Source organism: Schistocerca piceifrons, chromosome 5 (genome assembly GCF_021461385.2).
Source record: "Schistocerca piceifrons isolate TAMUIC-IGC-003096 chromosome 5, iqSchPice1.1, whole genome shotgun sequence".
NCBI classification, from domain to species: Eukaryota; Metazoa; Arthropoda; class Insecta; order Orthoptera; family Acrididae; genus Schistocerca; species Schistocerca piceifrons.
In genome coordinates, this window is record NC_060142.1 from 541,362,641 (window position 1) to 541,388,216 (window position 25,576).

The window sequence follows — 25,576 nt, forward strand, 5'->3', positions numbered from 1 at the left end:
AACCGGGGACGACAGAGTGCGCCTCAACCCAGAGGATAGCTGAGTTCCGAAATTCCGGCAGCGAGGGCATTGCCCGCCTGTCACCACGATCTTCTCTCATGCACGGAATACACACGGCGCTCTACTAAATTGTGGACCGATGACCTCACTGTATGGTCCCCACCCCCAAATCATCAAACCAACTGTATTGTGGAATGGGGGGCAGTTTTCGCAGGCCTTCGAGTGCTCACCTGAGTATGACTGACAGGTCGCCAGTCGAAATATCGTACAGCGTACTATACGAAGACCGACTGCAAGCTCGAAGTTTGTTAGGTACACTATGGTTATAGGTCTGCAGGGATACGAAGAATAAATTTATTTTATTTCCGTCTATAATGACAGAAGGACAGAGTCGAAAGGGTCTGTAAACTGGAGATGCAAATAAGTACTGAGATCTGAAGACGGTTATCGCTGACCGAAACCCGCAGTCTGAGGACCGGAAGTTTTGTGATCATATACGAAAACAAAAGAAATTTATTCTACACTTTGTGGCTCTCTGTTTTATTCGCGGCCGGCCGAAGTGGCCGTGCGGTTAAAGGCGCTGCAGTCTGGAACCGCGCTGCTGCTACGGTCGCAGGTTCGAATCCTGCCACGGGCATGGATGTGTGTGATGTCCTTAGGTTAGTTAGGTTTAAGTAGTTCTAAGTCTAGTGGACCGATGGCCGCAGATGTTAAGTTCCATAGTGCTCAGAGCCATTTGAACCATTTTTGTGTTAATATTGCTGCGGGTATTTGCATCCATGCATATTTCTAGCTGCAGTGCATTACTCAAGATATACTTAGCGTGAAATTTTGGTTCCTCCGGGTTATTACCTCAAAAGTTCTTTTTGGCTCATTCAAGCGTCATTTTTCCGGGTAGTCTCCTCCGGCGGCGATCTGAAACAAAGAAAAAAAAGTTGCACGACTCTATTGGAGGAATAACCGATGTCCGCCGCGGACGTGGCCACGTGATCGCGTTCCGGAAATGCACTCTAGTGCCGAGGCTGCGGATGTGTCGGTTCTGTGACAGTCTAGATTTTCCTTACTCACTGGCTGATCACCTTAAAGTTTGCTGAGGTAATGCATTCCGTCTGTCTGGCGGAATCTGCAAGCTCTCTACCGCTAAACTGTCACGATTCAATTAATTTTTGGCAAGCGGACTATTTAATCAGTAGTACAGCTCAGATCCGTTGGTTGTATTCGCTTTTAACAATGACCGCGTTGCCTCATTAATACGACCTTAGTCAAAATCGTTATTGCGATTACGAACTATTAACGATTGGACGAGTATTGAAAAATAACATTTCAAGCTTCACGACACTTTGGAATTCATTATGAAATATCAATAACTATGATTTCTAGCTCTTACATGCTGTTGAAATCACAGTTCTACCTTTCATACACGTAAATCCATTACCAGCGATAAATCTTCCAGTTATTTGTAATACTCACAGTAAGATACATATGTGTAAATCACTTGCGATATAATTTCGTCTCTCCCCCGGTAACGAACTGTGATACATCCACTGTCATGTCTTTAATGCTACCACACAGTCCGATTTCAGACTCCACGCAGTTGACTGTAACGTTCCTTTGATCCACACTAGCCGTACTGCAGTTCAGAGCGAACCCACAGCGGAAGAAAGAGTGCACCGCCCTGGCTAATGTGCGGTGCCGCCGAGGGAGGTGTAAAGCGAATATGAGGTCTCGATTTTGCACTCTCTGCAGGTGGTCAATCTGAATATGGTCCGCTTCGCTACAGGCTGCTGCTGCACTTTCGCGAACGAATCGCAGCAGCTTCTTTTGCAGGACAACTCCAAGCTCTTGTGGGAGTGTTGGCATCGGATTTAGTTGCGGTAAGAGCTAGTGCAGCCTGCCCCGCGTTCTTCGACATGTTTGTGGCAAGTTACACGCCAGATATTTGGCCGTGCCTTCGCACTTCACGGCGGCACTAGGGATGTCTGTTTGGCGCAAGTTACTGGGCCGCGAAGAATCTTCGGCTCTGCTGCATCCAAGACCAGCCTCGGCTTTGGCGTCTGATCGTTTACATTAGTAGTCTGAAGTCGTTTATTATCTTAGTTCCCTTACACAGACATTTCTGTTAACGTCTTCACAAATACACTGCAAGCCATTCCAGTCGAGTGTATTTCATAGCTTTTTTCTCCCTACACCGCCCTATTGGATATAGAAGAGAGACAAGAGTGATTATGGCGTCTGCCGGCCTCCGTATGTCCCCAAATCTACCTTTTCTTCTTTGTAGACTCCTCTCGCTGCGTTTACGATAGAGACGATTGAGCAGTTACGAATGAGGGTGGGACCCGGTTCTTTGAGGTGTTTCTTGATCCATGGTGCACGCTCTTAGGTCTTGAATGTATATAAAGTGTATGAAGACCTTGATGCATGTTTTGAGACGAAAAAACGCTCCTTTGTCGCAAATTAGGTGGTAGTGATCCGAAGGATTGTTTTAACATTCACGTTCATTTTGTCTCCTTTTCCGTTGTACGGTTTGGTTCGAAATTATTTTTCTGTGTACAACTAAATGTATTGTAGTTTAGAAGCAAGATGAGCTCAGTTGTTGCACAATTTGTACAATAATTAATTACTATCCGTTGTAACTGGGGGTAGGTGGGTAAGAGTCAGACCACAAACTTGCGTCTTTCATAACTAGGAATGATTTGCATGTTTGAAAATACTAAGTACCATCATTGTTCCTTTAGGTGCACCTGCAACAGTTCGAAGGAAAGCAAGACGTACAACCTGCAACAGGAGCGTCTCCAGTAAAGCACTGTGGGGTTCCAAATAAGCGTTCCAACTGAAAACAGCTTTAGTTTAGTTGATAGTTGTCAGAGTCCACACTTTGCCCAAGCAAGTGGTAAAAATGGAACATATGTATCTTTTATAATCGTTGATATACTTGCTACTGCAGAAGTTCACATATTTTTGTGCTGTATTCGTGACTTGTTGGGGCAATCAGTGTTGGAAAGTAGGAATTAAATGAAGTAACAAATTATTTCGTCGTCAGTGTTGCCCGTCTAGTTGACGCTTCCAGTCGTACTGTTGCTTAATTTCATCACTTGCTGCTCCTAAGAAATCGTGCCGGGCTGCTCTCCGATGTGGATCCTGAGGAAAAATACGTTTTTACGACACTGACGCACGCACGCGAGCCACGGCTTTTGGAGAGAAGTGCGCGACGTGTGGATTTGGTGCAGCGTGCGGCAACTTCCGTGACGCAGCGCGCCCTGGGCGGCCAACGGTACTCTGCTGCGTGTGGCGTTGCCAAACCAGATTCTGGCATGGCGGCCAATGGCCCGCTCCGCAGCGAAAGCCGTGTCCGAGGTCATCGCGGCGCGCGCGCAGCGCGGCCCGGCCCGGCCCGTCCCCCTGGCGCGCCGGCTCCCGCACCTGCGCTCGCAGCCTCCAGCGCCTCTCACCTCGTGCCGGGTGCGCCCCGCTCCGGCTGATCCCGTCTCCACCGCAGTCTCGGGCAGTGTGCTGTTGTGCGTGGCCGAGTATGAACGTGCGCAGTAGAATGTGTCTTCCGGAATCGAAGAACGCGTTCCCACCTCTCGCCGTACGAGGATACGCAATGCAGCCAGGAACAGTTTGTAAAATGTTGATATATACATAGACCTGCTTCCTGAATCGGTCCATTAGTGAGAACCCTAGAGTATTTGCTGACATCGACCATAATATGCAGAAAGAAAGACACGGTGGGAGACTTTAATGTATAATATGTGGAATGGCAAATTACGCCCCAAGGAATTTCTAGGAAAACACTCACATGGAACGACTTGATCCCAAGGCTGTTCAACAGCATACACCGTTTAATTTCAAACCAGTATATATGTCATAACGATTCAGAAAAGAACAGTTTAATTAAACAATTAAGCAGTTAAGAGAAGTTTACTTTAAACCATTCATTGATCCAGAATTTGCCTTACCAATCTCAAGACTATGTACTGTGACTCTAATTGATAACATCAAAATCAATGCTCACAGATTCACTAATGCTCAAAACAAAACTGTACATTAGAATTTTATTTAAAAAAAAAAAAGGCAAATCAGATTCATTGCCATAGGTAACCAGCCCCTTAACCACTTAAGAAAATTAACTCGATCACAATTACAGGAATAATTAAACATTTTATCAGTAATATTGACTTAGTGAAATCAAAGTCAGAGCAATATATAATTAAATGAAGACCAGGCCTATAGAAACTGTTAATCAATACAATAACAGACCAAATGCAAGAACATCAAACAGTACAGTAATGAACTTTTTGGAGCATGAAAAAGAAATAAGTTTCAGTTATTACATGAAATATTTTCCACCTCAATGAACAGCAACTTAATTTTGACAATTAGTTGAGTGAACTAGTTGCAACAGGTACAATATACAGACAAATCCCTACGCAAGCAAGTTTATTACAACTAGGATGCGAGGCAGACTTAAGACACAAAAACTCGTTAGTCGAGATACAAGAGGGAAAACTCGCGGTAACAGCACAGAGCGGGAGGCCAAATTTGAAATACAGTATGAATATTAAATTTTCTCTAGCAGAACCCTGCACCAGGCCACTAAGCTTGGGGCTGACAGAAATTTAAACACCTGCCCTAAATACCTGGGTCTTACTATCTTGAAACCTGAATAACATGAACAAGCTTACAAACACGATAAAATGCAATTAATCTGCTGACTAAACAGCACAAGAAATTCGCAGAAACCTTAGATATATAAGTTGCAATAAAACATTAGCTAGGTCACAAATTTACATCAACAAGACCTGCAGTGTTGCGCAGCATACTACACGTAAAATTCCAGAACTTAAAACAATGCAAATTAAGCTTCAATAGCTTATGGTTTATCAGAGTTTCAGTAGTGAGCCCACGAGTAAATAACAGGTCATATATACCCAGCAGAACAACCGTCCAGTGACGTAACCGTAGTTTAAGCTTAGCATTCTACCTGGGCAGTACTGGGACACACCGATATATACATCACTGTTCAGTATAAATAAATTCACGAATCTAAAATAAATGGCTCACAAGCAAACTTAAACAATGTCACATTACACATAGCCGGAGCCAAAGCGGGTGGAGGCAGTCATTTAAAATGAAATCTCAAGCCAGCTCTCTGCCACGCTGGCAATACAGTTGCAGAAGGAAGCAATTACAGTGCTTGGATCCAGAGTTCTGAACAGTAATACCTTCGGCCGCAAATTGGCTTTAATGGAGAGACGGAGCCGGCCGTTGTGACCGAGCGGTTCTAGGTGTTTCAGTCTGGAACCGCGTGACCGCTACGGTCGCAGGTTCGAATCCTGCCTCGGGCATGGATATGTGTGATGTCCTTAGGTTAGTTAGGTTTAAGTAGTCCTAAGTTCTAGGGGACTGATGACCTCAGATGTTAAGTCCCATAGTGCTCAGAGCCATTTGAACCATTTGGAGAGACGGAAAGTGCCAAAATCAGTCCTACCAGTCGGCCAACGTGCAACCAAAACACAGTACAACAACCAGGATAGCGACCACTGCAAAACGGTGCCAGCCCCCACAGCCCGTGGAGCTACCACCGGCGTGCAGCACCCCCAGTGGCGCGCGCTTCTTCGTAAACAGTCTTGACGAAGCTCGGTGCGCTCGCCTCACTGATGCTACCCAACTCTCCCTCGCTTCACTTACCTCCTGACCCCGGAGCGCCACCTAGCTACACGGCGCGGAAGCGAACCGAAGATAAGCGATGCATCGACTCGAAACGAGCCGCCAAAGCTTTATATTTATACATGTGTCACTTTTATTATAATGATGCATCCAGACTAGCACTCTTTGTAGACTTGTTGTCTCACGCAATTGCTAGCTTATCTTCATACGATTGAAGGGGTCGGTGGGAAAAGCGATAACCCTCAATTTAGTAAGAAAGAATCTGATCACCCACCTTATCTGTTATGTTAGAATGGGCCAATTCCTGGTAATCAGTAGTTTCATACATACCGCAAGAAAATGCTCAAATGGTTCAAATGGCTCTGAGCAATATGGGACTTAACAGCTGAGGTTATCAGTCTCCTAGATCTTACAACTACTTAAACCTAACTAACCTAAGGACATCACACACATCCATGCCCGAGGCAGGATTCGAAACTGCGGCCGTTGCGGTCGCGCGGTTCCAGACTGAAGCGCCTAGAACCGCTCGGCCACCACGGCCGGCAAGAAAATGCTGTCTAGTGTATAAATTACAACAAAAGTGTATCTGTGCTGTTATATTTGAATTTAACTAAACGTGTAACATACAGAACGAAAACTACGTTCTTGTGTGTTAGTACTTTCTTCCACCGACCCCTTCAGTTTGATTGTGTTGCATATTGTCTTATATTTTGTGATAAAGTGAAATAAATGCCCTGTTTTTCCACTGTTTGAAGTAAATACAAATCTGGGAAAATGGGCTTTGCATGAAACCAATAAATAAAATTTAAAATCTTCATGTTCTGTGGATCACATTTCAGAAAACACTGATGAAATGATAAAACGAATCTCACGTAACGATTATGTTTTTGAGCTTGTCGGGTTTCAGCAGCTTGCGATAGTGCCGTGAGCAGAAAGTGAAAGAATGAAGGTGTTTGTTTTAATGTTGACCACTCGTGTCGAAGGGTTCTGGAGCGTAAATTTTCTATTAAATCAACAGAAAAGGAAGAAAAGAACAACAGTGAGTTACTTTGTATGGCGTCTGTATATGTAGACTGAGAGTTATAAGTAGCACGAGGCAAAATTCGTATCGATAGTTTTTAATTAGAAAAGAGGAAGAGACAGCGCTAGGGAATGATTGTTAGAATCTGCAGTGACAGATGAAAATATCGTGCCCGACCGGAACTCCGACCCGTTTTCCTTTCTTATTCCGAGCAGTTGCCCTAAAACAGTAGGCTATCTGAGCATGTCTTCTGGCCCGACTCAAACTTTCGTTGCCAGTCACGTGTCCGCATACGATTTCGGAGGATTACTACCATAGTTTTGGCCACGGACGTGGCGGAATAACACCGCTCGGGGAACGGACGCGATGGAGGTCCGTGGCGTACCCTGTCACACGGGGAGGGGGTATGCTCGTACTATATGTAATGAAACAAAGGGATTGCTGGCTGTAAAGTCAAAGAAGATTCTATGAGACATAAAATTACAATACACAGTAATTACATTTTCATTAGAGTGTGGGTTCAACGTAGGTAAACTCTTTGCACTGATATCATTTAATTTCAGTGCGTTTAATGTAATGGATATTAGGTGTATTTGTTTGAGGATTCGCTGTTGCAACCAAGTGGTCGGTCGGCTTGCGATTGCGCAGGTTGTCACACAGACTTACACAGAAGAATTTTATTTAAGTTTGCAGAAATTATAACGTACGGGCGCTGGCGCTGCATAATTTTAATAGAGAGAGAAGTGACTCGCGAATGATCAGGAAATATTTTTTTAACACGAGTGGCGGATGCTGTATTTAAAAGTCAAACGCGCCACGCAACGGTTGCTTGACGTTAAGCAGTTTGCCCATATCCTGCTTAGAACTACCAGAATATTTCCTCAGATGCGACGGAATAATTATGTGACACTACCATCAGTCCGGGAGCTCACGAAAAAGTTTACTTCCTTTAGTTCTTACCCGATCTATCTGTTTGGAGGTGTAACCAGCATGTACAGTCTGTTAAGTAAGAGCGTGGTCGGCATTACGCACAGATGTTTAACAGATATCGCCATAGTTCTTTCTCAGCCCAATAGAAGGAACCTTTGTGCTTCATGCAGTGTCCACAAACGATTAATTTACTTTTAATTCTTGACTGAGATACACAAGAGGAGACATGAGCGCAGCGCATTGTCAAAGTCATTGCCGTTTTTAATCAGTTTGTAGCATGTCACACGCATTTTGTACAAATGACTTTGATTTCCCCATATATTCAGACGCCGCGGTATGACTCATTTTCGGATCTTTGGGATGGCTGCAGAGAAACACAGCCCCGACACGCGACGCGAAAGCTGCACACATGTCTCTTCTTGTGTATCTCAGTCAAGAATTCAGAGTAAACTAATGCTTTATGGGCATTCCATGAAGGACAAGATTCCCTCTATTGGACTGTGAAAGAACTAAGGCGATATCTTTTACCATCCATGCACAATGCCGACCACGCTCTTTCTTAACAGACTGTAGTGCAACAAGCGGTAGATAGCTGATATCAAAGGCACAGACCGATATACAACCCGTGCGGTTAAAGGCGCTGCAGTCTGGAACCACGCGACCGCTACGGTCGCAGGTTCGAATCCTGCCTTGGGCATGGATGTTTGTGATGTCCTTAGATTAGTTAGGTTTAACTAGTTCTAAGTTCTAGGGGACTAATGACCTCAGCAGTTGAGTCCCATAGTGCTCAGAGCCATTTTTGATAAACAACCCTATCAGTATTCCTGTTGGCCCGCATACAAGAGTCAGCGCAGAGCAGGCGCCGACTGTAGAGTCGGTCTGGTGCCGTGGGAGGGGGAGGGGACAGGAAAGTCCCAGTCTGTTCCAGCCCCGCCACCCTCTCCCCTCCAAATTTAACATGCCATCAGTCCCACTTTTAATGTGCCACATGGCCTACATTATAAAAATAATTATAATAAAATATGTAAAACGTTTTAAAATAATAATAATAACTAGTTTGTATTAGTGCTTTGTACATAGCTTTAGCGCATCTACCAAGGAATTTCGATTCAGAGAAATATGACTTTTCGGAAGTGTTCGTCTGAACATATTAGAAGTACATGGATCATCTAATTTCAGAACGATAGTAGCTTCATACTCTCATAACTTAGCCAACATCAAAATTTGCGAGGTATAAAATTGAAGTGTGCATTCATCTGTACCAATATTTGACTTAGCAGTACGATTGTGGACGCAGGTCTGTACACTGGCTGTGTGAGGTGTAAGTGGTGAGTTTGTTGTTTTGTTCAGTCATTTCTGACTACGTGCGAAGAAGTTAGTGTTTCCTGTTTTTGTTTTGTCCCCATAGTAAGGATGTATGTATATACGTGTGTCTGGGGGGAGGGGAGCAGGGTTCTTGCCCTTCCTGTCTCGGCTCACTTAATGTCGTGTAGTTTACTCGTCGTACCCGTGAATTGTCGATCTGAGTCGGATTTGTCGTCGGTAACAGGTACAGCAATCCCAAGGCCACACAATCCCGTAAGTGGTCTCCTGTGAACAGCAGACAATTAAAGTCTTCTCGGCGGCCATTGTCGTGGTGCACTAACACCCCTTTGGTTGTAAAACATCTTTGTTTGGAGTTATGTTACAAATATATCGTCTCAGTTAAGTATGTAACTACAAGATAGCAATTTAATCCATGAACAAACGGCAGCCACCCACTGTTTACGTATTTCTTTTTGTGCGTGGTACTACAAGAGATTTGCCATAACTTTTTGTTCACAGCTAAATGCAGTTGATTACGTTAGAATGACTGCGGACTGTGGCTTCAAATTTTTGAAGTAAAACGTATTTACCATCACGTGATTTAGTGTCAGGTACACTACATTATTACCGATTCATGCTGTATGCAATATACGCCGGCCCCTGTGACCGAGCGGTTCTAGGCGCTTCAGTCCGGAACCGCGCTGCTGCTGCGGTCGCAGTTTCGAATCCTGCCTCGGGCATGGATGTGTGTGATGTCCTTAGGTTAGTTAGGTTTAAGTAGTTCTATGTCTAGGGGACTGATAACCTCAGATGTTAAGTCCCATAGTGTTCAGAGGCATTTGAACCATTTTTTTGCAATATACAGGTGATACCTGACTGTGTGGTGTCCTTACTGACATCTGAGCTGTTTCACAGCACAGCAAAATGAAACTTTTTCAGCCTCCTGTCTACCTGTATGTCAGAAATTAGTAGCTTTTGTTAAAATACGTATGTACAGTCAGTGCAGATGACTGAAAGTCCCTAATAGAAAACATCTAAACGATTCTAAGCATCTACAGATACATGTGAAAGATAATAACGGTTCCTTTCCGGAATTTATTCGTGCAATTAACAATGAATCAGTGAATACATAATGTTTGATGTGTGGCCATACGAGACACTATACACTTTAAAATTTCCAGACGCCTACCACCACAGTGACGCCGAGCCGAAGATTCAAAATATCCCCTGCGTGTGGCGGCCTCGGAGAATGTAGTTACGTTTACAATTTCTTTAGGTCTACATCTAAAGGTACATCCATACTCCGCAAACCACCTTACGGTGCGTGGCGGACGGTACCATGTAACACTACTGGTCATTTTCTTTTCTGTTCCACTCGCAAATAGAGCGAAGGAAAAACGACTATCTATATGTCTCCGTATAAGCCCTAATTTCTCGTATCTTATCTTCGTTGTCCTTACGCGAAGTGTATGTTGGCGGCGTTAAAACATTTCTACAGTTAGCTTCAATTGTTCACTAAATTTTATCAATAGTATTCCTCGAAAAGAACTTCGCTTTCCTTCAAGGATTCCCAGTATCTGTAATACTAGCGTGTTGTTCCAACCTACCGGCAACACATCTAACAGCCTGGCTCTGAATTGCTTCGATGCCTTCCTTCAGTCTTATGTGCTGCAGATTCGAGACACTTGAGCAACACTCAAGAATAGGTCGGTCCAGCGTCTTGTATTCGGTCTCCTTTACAGATGAACCACAGTTTTACAAAATTCTCCGAACGAATCGGAGTCGACCGTACGCCTTGCCTACCAGAAACCTCACATGCTCTTACATTTCATATCGCTTTGCAACGTTACGCCCTTACATTTAAACGACTTGACTTCGTAAAACAGGACACCACTAATGCGCTGTCCAAACATTGCGGGATTTTTTTCCCCCTTCTCATCTTTATTAACTTACATTTTTCCACATTTAGAGCTAGCTGCCATTCATCACACCAATTAGAAATTTTGTCTAGGTCATCTTGTATCGACTTACAGTCACTTGTCTTACGTTCCTGTACACCATAGCATCATCAGCAAATAACAGCAGTTAATTGCCCATCCTGTCCGCGCCAATATATATATATATATATATATAAACAGCGGTCCCGTCACACTTTCCCTAGGGCACTGCTGACGATACGCTTGTCTCTGATGAACACCCGCCGTCGAGGACAACACACTGTGTTTTGTAACTTAAAAAGTCTTCGAACCACTCATGCTCGTACCTCCGTTAACAGCCTGCGATGGGGTACCGTCTGAAGTGATTTCCGGAAACCTAGAAATGCGGAATCTGTCTCTTGCCCTCATACATAGGTCGCAGTATATCGTGGAGATAAGGGCAAGCTAAGTTTCACACGAGCGGTGCTTTCTAGAAGCTTTCGAAGACATAAGCTTCTCGGTCTCAAGAAGTGGACGCCTTTACGTGGCTGGAACGTTGTCTGCAGGACCTCTGCACGTAACCACATCCCCATGGGCAGGAAACTGAAAAGTAGCGTTCATTTTTCAGATTTCCTTGCCATTTTCGAGACTCCTAGTTTTCATGGTAGTTTACCCTCCGAAAGCCAGCTGTACAATTTGGAAATTTATATATATGTAAAAATTTTAACTCTTAAAAGAAATTATTCCCGCCACTCCGCAACCCAACCCCATTCCTTTTTCTACTCATGCCCGGCGTGGATGTCAGGATGTAACAGTGTGAATCTGCCACAGAGTTATTGTTTAGAGTTTGAGAACTGTATAGTGTTATGTGGGTAAATGGTAGAAAGCTGTGTGGTAGCTAAAGACCCCCAGGAAACACGCCGCACAGCTCGGAGTGCGAGCGATGCGTCCTCGGAGTAGGTGGCAGAGGAAGGGCTGCCGCGCCCCGGCGGGGCAGGCGGTTCAACGCCTCGAGTTTTTGGTGGGCGGCTGGCGCGCGCTCCCCCGTTACTTCCGGTCGGATCTGGGCTCCCCTCGCCGCCGTCAGCTGGCTCCGGCTCCAGCGGCCACGTGTACCGTGTCTCCCCACTGTGCTCTCAGCTGATTCCAGTCTGCGCGTCGCAGCCAGACGAGGGGCGGCAGAGGGGGCGCGCAGCGGCTGGCGGCTGCTTCTGCTTGTGCTTCTACGTCGCCTTCGCCGGCCCTCACCCGACACTTTCGCGGGGGACCGTGCTTCCTCCCCAAAAAACACGCGGCGCGCGCGTCCGCATCCGCCGCGAGGGGTTGTGGGCGACGGAAGCGCCTCGCGCACGCCGCTGCTGGCGCACGCGGAGTTCGTTGAACCTGTCCCGGCGTCGGGGAGACATGCTCCGCTCCTAAAGCAGAGAAACCGTACTACTTGGTAATTAGAGATGTGGCCGTGCTGGACAGTTGGATGGAGGGCTGGGACCTGCTGATTGAGTTACAAATTGTAATAATCGATACATTTTTTTTAGTGAGAAGCTCGACAATTTTTGTCTTAAAATTTACTTGGGCTCAAGTAACAAATAGCTTAAATACTTACAGTTATGCTACAAAAATAACTCGTCGATAACTGCAAAGACAAAGCTCACGAGCGATTTAATTCCGGGTCTTAAGAACAAATGTCAAAAACCAGAATATTTTTAAAATGCAAGTCAGTGGTAGTGAAATGAATATTTGGAACAGAGCTTCAAACTCATTAAGGGAGTTGACAAAAATCAAGCATTCAAGAGCGATAGCCTCCTATCGGGAAAGAGCTTCGACGGTTCAGGAGTTGGATTCCAGACAGTCTTGCTCAGACTTGGCTCCCATTACACGTCCACCTGATTTTGCTCCACATGCGGACTGGTGACATCAAATATTCGGCTCAACAGTCAATCATTATCCGCACATATAGTTTACATCAAAATTAACCAGTCCTCAAAGGTTTACTTGAAACAAATACAAGACACAAGAACGTAAGAACGTGTTAACATCAGTTTACATGAATTTAAACGGTCATTCACTGCGGCATGTGCCGTGGTTACTAACGGCAAGTCCATCTAATAATACAGGTTACAAAAGTTTCCAACGAGTTAAAATAGCACGGTCACTGTAGCTAAGTAAGGAAAATATTAGCTTATAGTACCTGATCGAAACAAAATATTTTTAGGTACATGCTAACCGTATTTACTTGCGAGTCACGCCACATATAAAATCGTACAAAACTGCGTTCTTTTTAGATTTTTTGAGTCCGTGGGTGGGAATACGATGTCAGAGCTACAAAATTCAAAATAGCGGATCCAATTTCGTGGATCAAAAATTATAAATTTGGCGGATTCGACTAACACTTCGGGATAAAGTATTGTGAGGTCGCTGGTAACGAATTAGAAGTCAGAGTTGCCGTAGTGAAATGTTTCATTCAGTACTTGACATTTCTCAGTCGAAATAATAGTCTCATTCGTCGCTTGTGCCATTATTGCTTCCAGAAGGACCGCAGTCTGCTTCTTCACTGGGGGATAGTTCGAAAAACAGATCTTTTATATCAGGTGTCAAACAGGTCTTCTCGGATTGTCATGTTGCGAAGTCTCGAGATGAATGGATCCGAAGAAGGCAGAAGCTGATGGAATACAACATGCATCGTTTTCTCTCAAGAATATTTGCGTGTGAAATCTTCTCGGTAACGCCGGATGTCCTTAGTCGGAGCTTCCTGCATATGTTGAGATAGCCGACCAATCGGCAGCGGAGGAGCTTCGATTATGTAATATCCGTTCATAAAAACTATGTGGACTGGTATCAGCATAGGACATTATTACTGAATACTGTGAGTCCTGAGAAGTTGGTACTCTACTTTCGAGGAATATACATATATTTTCAGAATTCTTGAAGGATATATTTTAGTTATGCAATTCTCTGTATAAAATTTGAATAAGTCTGCAGCATTTCGCGGAAAAGAAACAATATTACTCCAGAAAATTTAACTCGTGCGAAAGAATTATGTGCCAGTTTTCAATAAAAATTCTAATGAAAATTTCGAGTAGCTCCGCAAGAAAAATATCGAAAATCCTAAAGATATTTTTGTGTCTGATAGTTTATGATATAATTACGTTAATGGGGGACTTATCTTTTTCCGTCTGGCAGTCCCGCACGGTAGAAAAGTGTCCGTCCGCTAAAAACGTGCAAATACATGCACGCAGATACATTTGAACTCGTTAACTAAAGTATTAAAGTAGTAGGAGAGCCATCTAAAACAGTGGAGCCATGCAGAGGAAATTTTTTAGCCAACAATTTCGGATGATATCGGTAGTAGTTTAGTTTTAAGTCGATATAAGTCATTAAAACGGTTAAAAATGTCATAAACAATCATTCTACAGTGCCAACCATCTCTTATTTTATTCTGACATCTAGGTAATATCTGAAAAATTTTTCGTCGTCCAATTCACTCTTTACCGTCAGCTGGCACGGCACGTATCGTACCGACTTGAGACTGGGATGACACCGGAAGTATGCACCACTGCAATCTACACAAGATTTCGCTTGACTTAAGTCGGAAGGCGCATCTTTTTTTCCATTCTGTCCAGGTTTTAAGCGAGTTGACCTAGTGTGCTCCATAACGTACCGTGTCCGAAATCGTAGCCACAGCTCCCCATTCGACCCCAGCGACCCACGCCTTCCGAAACGCCACGCTTACGCTCTGCCTGACAGGAGCCTGACGGGGCTGGGGCCGCCTCCGCCGCTGTCGCCTCTCGCAGTGCGCACTTGGTACACTGTCAACAGCACAAGAAAACAGATCTTCATTACCCATTATTAAAGCTGGCAGTGGCTCAGAAAGGAGTTCAGTACGCATCAACAATTTTTTTGATCATTTTCTCAGTAACAAAATGTGTAGCAGATGGCAAGACAAGTTTTAAATATAACCAAAAATCAATTCTCCTCGACAACTCCTTCAGTTCCATAGATTCAAATGGTTCAAATGGCTCTGAGCTCTATGGGACTCAGCTCCTGAGGTCATTAGTCCCCTAGAACTTAGAACTAGTTAAACCTAACTAACCTAAGGACATCACAAACATCCATGCCCGAGGCAGGATTCCAACGTGCGACCGTAGCGGTCTTGCGGTTCCAGACGGCAGCGCCTTTAACCGCACGGCCACTTCGGCCGGCTTCAGTTCCATAGACGAATTTTATGTAAACTTTGGTAGCCTGAGAAAAAGAAAGAAAATTAGTTTTACGTGTAGTTTCAATATGACGTGTTTATTAATGTTTCAAAATGATTCAAATGGTTCTAAGCACTATGGGACTTAAAATCTGAGGCCATCAGTCCCCTAGACTTAGAACTACTTGAACCTAACTAACCTAAGGAAATAAGGACATCACACACATCCATGCCCGACGGAGGATTCGAACTTGCGACCGTAGCAGCAGCGCGGTTCCGGACTGAAGCGCCTAGAACCGCTCGGCCACAGCGGCCGGCTATTAATATTAGGCCAGTGTGCCATTTACGAACTTGTAAATGACCAACATGTAACCATCGACTGAAACTTATCATGTATATGTATCCCGTAAACTGACGTGTTCCACTTAATTTCGATAAAAAATCGCTCAAATCATCTATTGAACATTAATAAAACAACCAACTCGATCGCTTTCAAATTCGGTTTTTCTGTGCTTTACCTCAAATGTCTGAGGAGAACGAATCGCTCTGTGCCAGTAAAATTAAAAATGAGGTTGCAGCGTGCTCCCTTTCAAACTCTCACAAGGCCATGTTGTACTTAGGGTAACTGTCCACATATCAACTTCATAAAGCGATATGATGAATTCATGTAAAATACTTCAAAAAAATTGCCTTTGGAGATTTCAGAGTGCAGTTAAGAACTAAAAACTTCGAACTTCCTAACAGAGCCGTCCTCAGCTGTGTGCGTAGCGTTCTCGCCTCGAAATAGCAAGGTTGAGGGTTCGACTCGCGCAGTTTGGTACAAAAATGTAAATCAACAAATAGAAAATACAAAACTTCTTTATTTCTAGACATTACGATTCAGTTCAAACGTAATACAAAAACATCAGTACTGTTGTTGTATATATTTGTGTCATTTAAGAATAACGCATTTCGCATTTTTATACCAGGTATTAATTAATTATGAGCAGACCTACTTGCATTTTCATGCGATTAATAATTTAAAATAAAAAAGTAATTTTTATTAGAACATTTATTTTTACTATGAAATCCGATGTTTGTCAGTTAGCACATCAACTTAACTTAAACATTAAATTTACATAAAAATAAAAAAGATGGATCTAGCAAGAATCGAACTAGCAACCTCGCGATTACCCAGTAGCGGTCGGCTCTGTTAGTGGAAAGTTTGAAAGTTTCCGTTCTTGGCAGCGCTCTGAAATCTTCAAAGGCGATTTTGTCGAATGCTTATGAGAAGTCCACCTCACTGCTGTAGGAAACTGATATCCACTTCAAATCGTTCAAACCGAGTGAGGTGGCGCAGTATTTTGACCCACTGGACTCGCATTCGGGAGGGCGACGGTTCAAGACCCTCGTCCGGCCATGGTTTTCCCTGTTTCCCTAAATCGCTCCAGACGAATGCTGGGATATTTCCTTTGACAAGGCACAGCCGATTTTGGTACCCATCCTTGACACCATCCGAGCTTGTGCTCCATCCCTAAAGACCTCGACGTCATCGGGACTTTAAACCCAATCTTCCTTCCCTCTTCCTTCTTCAAAACCTTCAAAGAGGAAATCGAAGAGAGCCACTCCGTGAAGCCCCCGTTTCAGACTCGGCATCACCTGGAAACGTGTTTTCAGCGGTTGCACTCTGATACGAGACTGTGAATTCCTGGCTGGTTAATAATGTGGGACTCGAAACCAGAATGTTATAGGTTTCATTCCAGCGTGATATGTTTGTATCAGTTCTGACGCTGCATCCAGTACATAATAGGTTGTTGTGCATTCTTCGAAGTTCTTAACGGTGTGAAGAAGATATCTAAACCGTTTGGATGTCATAGGAGGTTTTGTGTGTGTGTTTGTGTGTGTGTGTGTGTGTGTGTGTGTGTGTGTGTGTGTGTGTGTGTATGAGAGAGAGAGAGAGAGAGAGAGAGAGAGAGAGGGGGGGGGGGCAGTGAGAACAAGAACGAGAGAGCAACTGAGGGTATATGAAGGCGTCCTCGATTGGCTGAACAATGATCTGACGTAATATCGATTATCGGAGAAATAGTTCGAACAGGAACCCAACACACCGTAATAACACAGATTATTTTACCTGTGGCCACGATAGCCTACAGACTTGTACTGCTTGTCCTGATCGGGAAAAAAGCCTTATTTATATTCTTATAAATCAATGGTTCAGCGGTAAAGAGCCAGATTGTGGAGCCAAAGGAATCGAGTTCGATTTCCGGTCAGATTTTTATCAGAAACTTCTTGGCAGATTGGAACTGAGTGCCGGACCGAGACTCGATATCAGGAGCTTTGTCTTTCGAGGTCAAGTGCTCTACCGACTGAGCTACCTAAGCACGACTCACGACCCGTCTGCACAGCTTTACTTTCGCCAGTACCTCATCGCTTACCTTCCAAACTTCACAGAAGCTCTTCTGCCAAACTTGCTGGATCAGCACACCTGCAAGAAAGGAATGAGAACGGGTCGTGAGTTGGGCTTGGGCAGCTCAGTCGGTAGAGCACTTGGCCCCGAAAGGCAAAGGTCCCGAGTTCGAGTCTCGGTCCGGCTCATAGTTTTAATCTGCCAGGAAGTTTCGTATCAGCGCGCACTCCACTGCAGAGTGAAAATTTCATTCTAGATTTTTATCTGTCTCTTACCACCTTTTTCACTTCTGGAAATGTTTGTTGATGTGAAAAATGCAGAGATGAACTGTGGTTCGGAGTGCACGTTAAAACCTTAGGTCTCATTGTAACTGGCGGCGTGAGTCAGTCCGTAGGTCGGAGGAACGCGACGACACGCCTCCTACATCAGGCCCATGCCTGCTGAAGCACTGTGGTGTTCAAGTCATTCTGCGGGCAGATGACAGCTTTATCTTAGTGAATGGATATGAAGGGATGATTCCGCTACCTACTATACGCAGGGAACATTTGGGTAGACGAATTCAATAATTTTGTAGCAACTACACATGCACCATAAGAGAGCTGACAAAGGAGCGAGAAATTACTGAGAAACTATTTTACCATGGGATATTAATGTTTCCCCGCCTTAAACTTTGCATTTACAGTACAGCAAGTTTAATAGAAACTGTTGTATTCGAGCGGAAGGAAAAAACAAAGACCTCTAGTGCAGGCTCACAGAAAAATATGCGCAGAAAGGTCATAGACTCACGCCATGGATGGCTTCACACTAATACGACGATAGTTTGCACAATTTCTCCTGTTTACCTTCTTAAATATTGATGTAATTGTTGTCTTTTTCCGCTCCTTTGGGGCTTCGTCACCTCTAAGGCATTTGTCAAAAATAATGATAGAAACTTGAAGTAGATTTTAATTTAACGTGTAAAATCTCAAAGCTTTTATTTTCAAAAGAACAATCCGATTTTACAAAACTGTTTCTTTTACATACATGAACATAACATCTCGGGCTACTTTTTTCAATTACATTTAGGATTAACATTTGCGTTTACCTTCCTGAAATGTTCATTGGGCCCACTATCGGACGCACGGCAAGTATGTAGTCGATAGTCAAACTCACCGTGCACTTTTGCGAGCATCTCTGGAGTTACTGCTTTCACTGCCGTTGCTGTGCGCCCTCGCAACCAATAAGAAGCTGTAGGAAGGGGAGTCATGTAGACTGACTCCTTCTCAATTAACTACACACGTTTTGGTCAGGCGGCCTCGGCGCAATGCGAGGTGCACGCGCCCCGTTATGGTCGATCTATCGTGTTGAAACTTGAAATGTCCGGCATGTCTTCGCACTTGAGAAATGAACGAGCGAGCAGGTTAGCTTCATCATGAAGACCAATACCGATCTTCTGTCTGCTCATGGGTACCACGCCGTCACATTGTACCAATGTGTACCACAGCTCGCGAAACTGGGCGCCTTGTTTCCATGCTTCGTGTATGGTTCTTGCGTCCATGTTAGTAATACCAGTGGACCAGTGGGTGTGTTGGGGAGTGGAGGGGGGGGGGAGATAATTCATGCCCACCTTTCGTAAATGCTGTAATCTACTCATGTACTTTATATTTTAAAATTTTGAAAAAAATGTTTGTTGTTTTCAATGAAATCTACCAGATTCTTAACTGACAAACTGCCTGTTCGCTTCTGTCTCTGGTTCTTCGGCCGACGTTTGATGATTTTTGTGACGTTTCACCAACACGAGTGCCTGTCATTGTCAAAACTTCACCCACGATTGCTGGTGGTGAACTGAAGTCGAGCTCGCGGCCGCATATTATACATACCTGGCGCGCCAACGTCTGGTCATTTCCGGTGCAGTTTTGTTGCTACCTGGAACGGTTGTTCGGTGCAGCACGGCAATCAAGGATCCGTTCACCTGCGGCCGCGAGCTCGACTCCTGTCCACTACCAGGAATCGAGGGTGAAGCTTTGACAATGCGAGCCACTCGTACTGGTGAAACGTCAGAAAAATCATCAACAAACGTCGGCCGAAGAACTCTAGAGAGAAGCTAACGGGCGGTCTGTTAACAAGTTCCCACAGAAGCCTTAGCAATTCTGTAGATTTTTAACTATTTTATTTTAGTTTAAATTTAATCAAAAAATTGTAGTCTGATGTGTAGTAGCAGACGTGACTTCTCACACCGAATGTCATATTCAATATGTTCAGGTATGGGCCCTAGTTAGACATGAGTCGGAGTATGTTGTTAATAAAAGTCAACAACAATTAATGAAGTATGATCTTAATAAAATTCAACAACAGTTAATTTGTGATGAGCATAAAGCACCGCCGCCCCCTCCACCCCAGAAATTAATATACGTTAGTAAAAAATTAGATATTTCGAAATCTGATATTGGATTACAAGACGTTCGCAGGAGCAGATATAGACTCAAATCACAATTTAGTAATGGTGAGAAGCAGACAAAAGTTTAAGAGAATCGTACGGAACAGTTGGTGTGGAAGGAAGCGGGGCACTGAAATACCGAAGAATGGCGAGACACGTTTGAAGTTCGTTAAGGATGAGGATGCTGCTATAATGAATACCAGAGTAGGTAGTTCAGTTGAACAAGAGTGGACGTCTATAATACAGGCAGTGACAAATCTTGGACAGACAAACATAGGTACGAGAAACGTAACTGCGAAGAAACTTTCGGTAACAGAATATTTCTATTAATCGACGAATGAAGGAAGTACAAAATGTTCAAGGAAAGACAGGAATACAGCAATCTAAAACACCTGAAGAAATCGAAAAAGAAGTGATTGTCGGGAGGACTGACTCAGCATACAGGAAAGTCAAAACAACTTTCGGTGAAATTGAAAGCAAGTATGGTAATATTAAGAGTGCACTGGGAATTCTACTGTAAAAAGCAGGAGAGAGAGCTGATAGGTGGAAAGAGTACGTTGAAGGCTTCTATTGAGGGTGAGGATTCGCCTGACGACGTGACAGAAGAAGGCATTGAAGTCGATAAGAAAGACATAGGGTATCCAATATTAAAGTCAGAATTTCAAACAGCTTTGGAAGACTTGAGGTGAAATAAGGCAGAAGGGATGGATAACGTTCCAGCGGAATTTCTAAAATCATTGGGGAAGTGACAACTAAATGACTATTCAATATGTTGTGTAGAAAATTTAGCGTCCATACAATTCGGAAGACATCGAGGGCAGCTAAGTGCGAGAAATATCCCACAGTCAGCTTAAAACTGATCATCCGAGTTGCTGATAGGAATAGTATACATAAGAATGGAAAAGAAAATTCAGGTTGTGTCAGATGATGTCAGTTTGGCTTTAGGAAAGCTAAAGGCTCCAGACAGGCAGTACGGACATTGTGACTGATAATGGAAGCAAGACTGAAGAAAAATCAAGACACATTCATAAAATTTGTCGACCTAGAAAAAGCGTTCGACGGTATGAAATAGTGCAGGACGTTCCAAATTCTGAAACTAAAATAGGAGCAGGTTACAAGAAAACTGGTGATATACAATTGTACAAGATCCAAGAGGGAACAATCAAAATCGATGGGAAAGAACGAAGTTCTTGGATTACAATGCATGTAAGACAGGGATGTAGTCTTTCGCCCCTACTGTTCAATACGTACATCGAAGAAGCAATGCTGGAAATAAAAGAAAGTTTCAAGTTTGCGATTAGAAAGTGTGAAAGGACATCAATGACAGCATTCCATGATGATGACATTGTTGTCCCAGTGAAAGTGAAGAAGGATTACAGTGTCGGTTGAACAGAAAAAAGAGTCTAATGAGCACAGAACATGGTTTGAGAATAAACTAAAAACGACCAAAGTAATGAGAAGCAACAGAACTGACAGTAGCGAGAAACTTAATAAAGAACTGGTGATCACGAAGTAGACGAAGTTATAGAATTCTGCTACCTTGGAAGCAAAATAACCCATGCTGAACGAAGCAAGGAGGACTAGCACTGTCCAAAAGGGCGTTCCAGGCCAAGAGAAGTCTATTAGTATCAAACATAGGCCTTAATTTGAGAAAGGAATTTCTGAGAATGTACGTTTGGAGCACAGCATTCATCTACATCTACCTGGATGCTCTGCAAATCACATTTAAGTGCCTGGCAGAGGGTTCATCGAACCACCTTCACAATTCTCTATTATTCCAATCGCGTATAGCACGCGGAAAGAATGAACACCTATATCTTTCCGTACGCGCTCTGATTTCCCTATTTTATCGTGGTGTTCGTTCCTCCTTATGTAAGTCGGTGTCAACAAAATATTTTCGCATTCGGAGGAGAAAGTTGGTGATTGAAATTTCGTGAGAAGATTCCGTCGCAACGAAAAACGTCTTTCTTTTAACGATGTCTTGCCCAAAACCCATATCATTTCAGTAACACTCTTTCCCATATTTTGGGATAATGCAAAACGTGCTGCCTTTCTTTGAACTTTTTCGATGAACTCCGTCAGTCCTATCTGGTAAGGATCCCACACCGCGCAGCAGTATTCTAAAAGAGGGCGTAGTGTAGGTAGTCTCCTTAGTAGGTCTGTTTCATCCTCTAAGTGTCCTGCCAATAAAACGCAGTCTTTGGTTAGCCTTCGCCACAACATTTTATATGTGTTCCTTCCAAATTAAGTTGTTCGTAATTGTAATACCTAAGTAATTAGTTGAATTTACGGCTTTTAGATTAGACTGATTTATCGTGTAACCGAAGTTTAACGAGTTCCTTTTAGCACTCATGTGGATGACCTCACACTTTTCGTTATTTACGGTCAACTGCCACTATTCGCACCTTTCAGATATCTTTTCTAAATCGTTTTGCAGTTTATTTTGATTTTCTGATGACTTTATTAGTCGATAAACGACAGCGTCATCTGCAAACAACCGAAGACGGCTGCTCAGATTGTTTCCCAAATCGTTTATATAGATAAGGAACAGCAAAGGGCCTATTACACTACCTTGGGGAACGCCAGAAATCACTTCTGTTTTACTCGATGACTTTCCGTCGGTTTCTACGAACTATGACCTCTCTGACAGGAAATCACAAATCCAGTCACATAATTGAGACGATATTCCATAAGCACTCAATTTCACTACCAGCCGCTAGTGTGGTACAGCGTCAAAAGCCTTCCGGAAATCCAGAAATACGGAATCGATCTGAAATCCCTTGCCAATAGCACTCAACACTTCATGCGAATAAAGAGCTAGTTGTGTTTCACAGGAACGATGTTTTCTAAACCCATGTAACTGTGTGTCAATAGACCGTTTTGTTCGAGGTAATTCATAATGTTCGAACACAACATATGTTCCAAAATCCTGCTGCACATCGACGTTAACGATATGGGCCGGTAATTTAGTGGATTACTCCTACTACCTTTCTTGAATATTGGTGTGACCTGTGCAACTTTCCAGTCTTTGGGTACGGATCTTTCGTCGAGCGAAGGTTTGTATATGATGGTTAAGTATGGAGCTAATGCATAAGCATACTCCGAAAGGAACCTAATGGGTACGCAGTCTGGACCAGAAGACTTGCCTATATTAAGTTGCTTCACTACTCCGAGGATATTTACTTCTATGTTACTCATGTTGGCAGCTGTTCTCGATTCGAATTCTGGAATATTTACTTCGTCTTCTTTTGTGAATGCATTTCGGAAGGCTGTGTTTAGTAACTCTGCTTTTGCAGCACTGTCTTCGATAGTATATCCATTGCTACCGCGCAGAGAAGGCATTGATTGTTTCTTGCCGCTAACTTACTTCTCATACGACCAGAATCTCTTTGGATTTTCTGCCAGGTTTCGAGACAAAGTTTCGTTGTAGAAACTGTTATAAGCACCTCGCTTTGAAGTCCGCGCTAAATTTCGAGCATCTGTAAAAAATTGCCAATCTTGGGGATTTTGCGTCTCTTTAAATTTGGCGTGTTGGTTTCGTTGTTTCTGCAACAGTGTTCTAACCCGTTTTGAATACCAAGGAGGATCACCTCCGTCGTTTGTTAATTTATTTGGTATAAATCTCTCAATTGCTGCCGATACTATTTCTTTGAATTTAAGCCACATCTGGTCTACACTTATTTTATTAATTTGAAATGAGTGGAGATTGTCTCTCAGGAAGGCGTCAATTGAATTTTTATCTGCTTTTTTGAGTAGGTATATTTTTCGCTTATTTTTCGAGGATTTGGGGATTAAAATATTCAGTCTCGCTACGGTAACCCTGTGTTCACTAATTAAGTCAGGATTATTAGTTGCTAAGAGGTCAAGTGTGTTTTCACAACTGTTTACTATTCGCGTGAGCTCATGAACTAACTGCTCAAAATAATTTTCAGGGAATGCGTTTAGCACAATTTCGGATGATATTTTATGCGTACCTCCGGAATTAAACATGTATTTTCGCCAGTATATCGAGGGTAAATTAAAGTCACCACCAACTATTATCGTTTGAGTCGGTTACGTGTTTGAAATCAAACTCAAGTTTTCTTTGAACTTTTCAGCAACTGTATCATCTGAATTGGGAGGTCGGTAAAAGGATCCAATTATTATTTTATTCCGGTTGCCAACAATGTTTGTATGGCAGCGAATCATGGACAGTGGGAAAACGGGAACAGAAGAGAATCAAGGCGTTTGAGATGTGGTGTTCCAGAAGAATGTTGAAAATTAGGTAGAGTGTTAACATAATGAATGAGGAGCTCTTCGCAGAATCGGTGAAGAAAGAAACATATGGAAAGCACTGACAAGAAAAAGAGACAGTATGAGGGGACATGTGTTATGACATCATTGAATTACGTCCATGGTAGTAATGAGAGGTGTAGAGGGCAAAAGCTGTGGGGGTAGGGAAGGACAGAGATTAGAATACATCCAGCAAATAATGAGGATGGTAGGATGCAAGTGCCGCATCAAACCAGTCAGAAGACTGATGACTTAAGAAAATCAGTCTATTTTTTCTGAATTTACGAATTATCTGGTTTATCGATCATTTGGGTGGGCTCCAGTCAAATGAGCGGTGCACACTTGCGGCACCGGATAAGTCCTGTGCGAGTACGACCCCTTCAACCCGAACCAGGTACACTCGACCTGGCAACCATCGAATGCGCTGATACCGAGCGTCTTGCCCATTCCGCACACTCTCAAGCAGTGCGAGGTCTGACGATGTCCCAGTAAAGTACCACACCTAACTGTTCCACTCACCATGGCGACGGGAGCACCCTCCCTCTTCTCCCTGCTTCCCGAACCACAGCATGTAAAGTGGCGTGGAAGACGAAGGCTTCACTTTGTATTGCAATATCAGAAGAAGTTTTACTCTGGCTGTCCAAGGAGTGCTCTGGGCGTTGACCTTAGTATTCTGAGACTGACATTGTAGTGTTGAACGGGAAACTGTGGGAAACGAATTTCAACAATTTGTGAAAGGAAAAAAAAGTTGGTAAAGCAAACCTGCTAGGAAGAGTGTGTTTTAGTAGCATTTTGTAACGTTACACATATGTTGACGAGTTATTCGGCCACCTAAAACTGGTAGGCGGTAAGTATTTTTTTATGGCTTTACGCAACGTCTGCGGATTCATAGCCGAGAGCGCGACCGAGCCAGCTGCTGCGACCATCTGCTGGACGGCCCGAGTACAAAGGCGGGGACCGCGTAGTATGGCTAAACCCCAAAACTTGTGGGCAGTGCTTGCTCGCTTAGGACAGGCGAAGCACCTTCAGTGACGGAGTGTAAGACTACCAGGAAGGTGGCTTCTTACAGATCTCAGAAAGTGTATAACAAATCACAGTTACATAGTAAAGCAAATCTGAATACATCGTCGAAGTCTGAAAAATGAGGAGCATCCAGTGAAACAACATTTTCAGTTTCTTTAAAAGTACAAAAGTTAATAACTTACTCAGTAATATCACAATGAATCTTAGAATTAACAACTTTTAAACGCTTCATGTGACTTCAACAAACGATATAGCACCGAACTATAGCTATCATCCCTGAAATCTACATATCTATATCTGTTTTATGTATTGATTTATTACGTTTTTAGATCTTTTTGTTATGCAAATGTTTGTCAGAACATTGTTTCCTCCACCATATTACAGCAACTGTATGCAGCTTGAATACCTCATATCTTGTCATACTTGTATAGTTATTTAAGGATTA

The 25,576-nt window shown here is 43.4% G+C and overlaps 1 protein-coding gene across 3 annotated transcripts in view; it reads left to right on the forward strand.

Moving 5' to 3' along the window:
- The window catches only part of LOC124797867 (myocyte-specific enhancer factor 2), an 896,186-nt gene that overhangs the window by 474,722 nt on the left and 395,888 nt on the right, over nucleotides 1-25,576 (forward strand). The gene's annotated exons all lie outside the window — the stretch shown is intronic.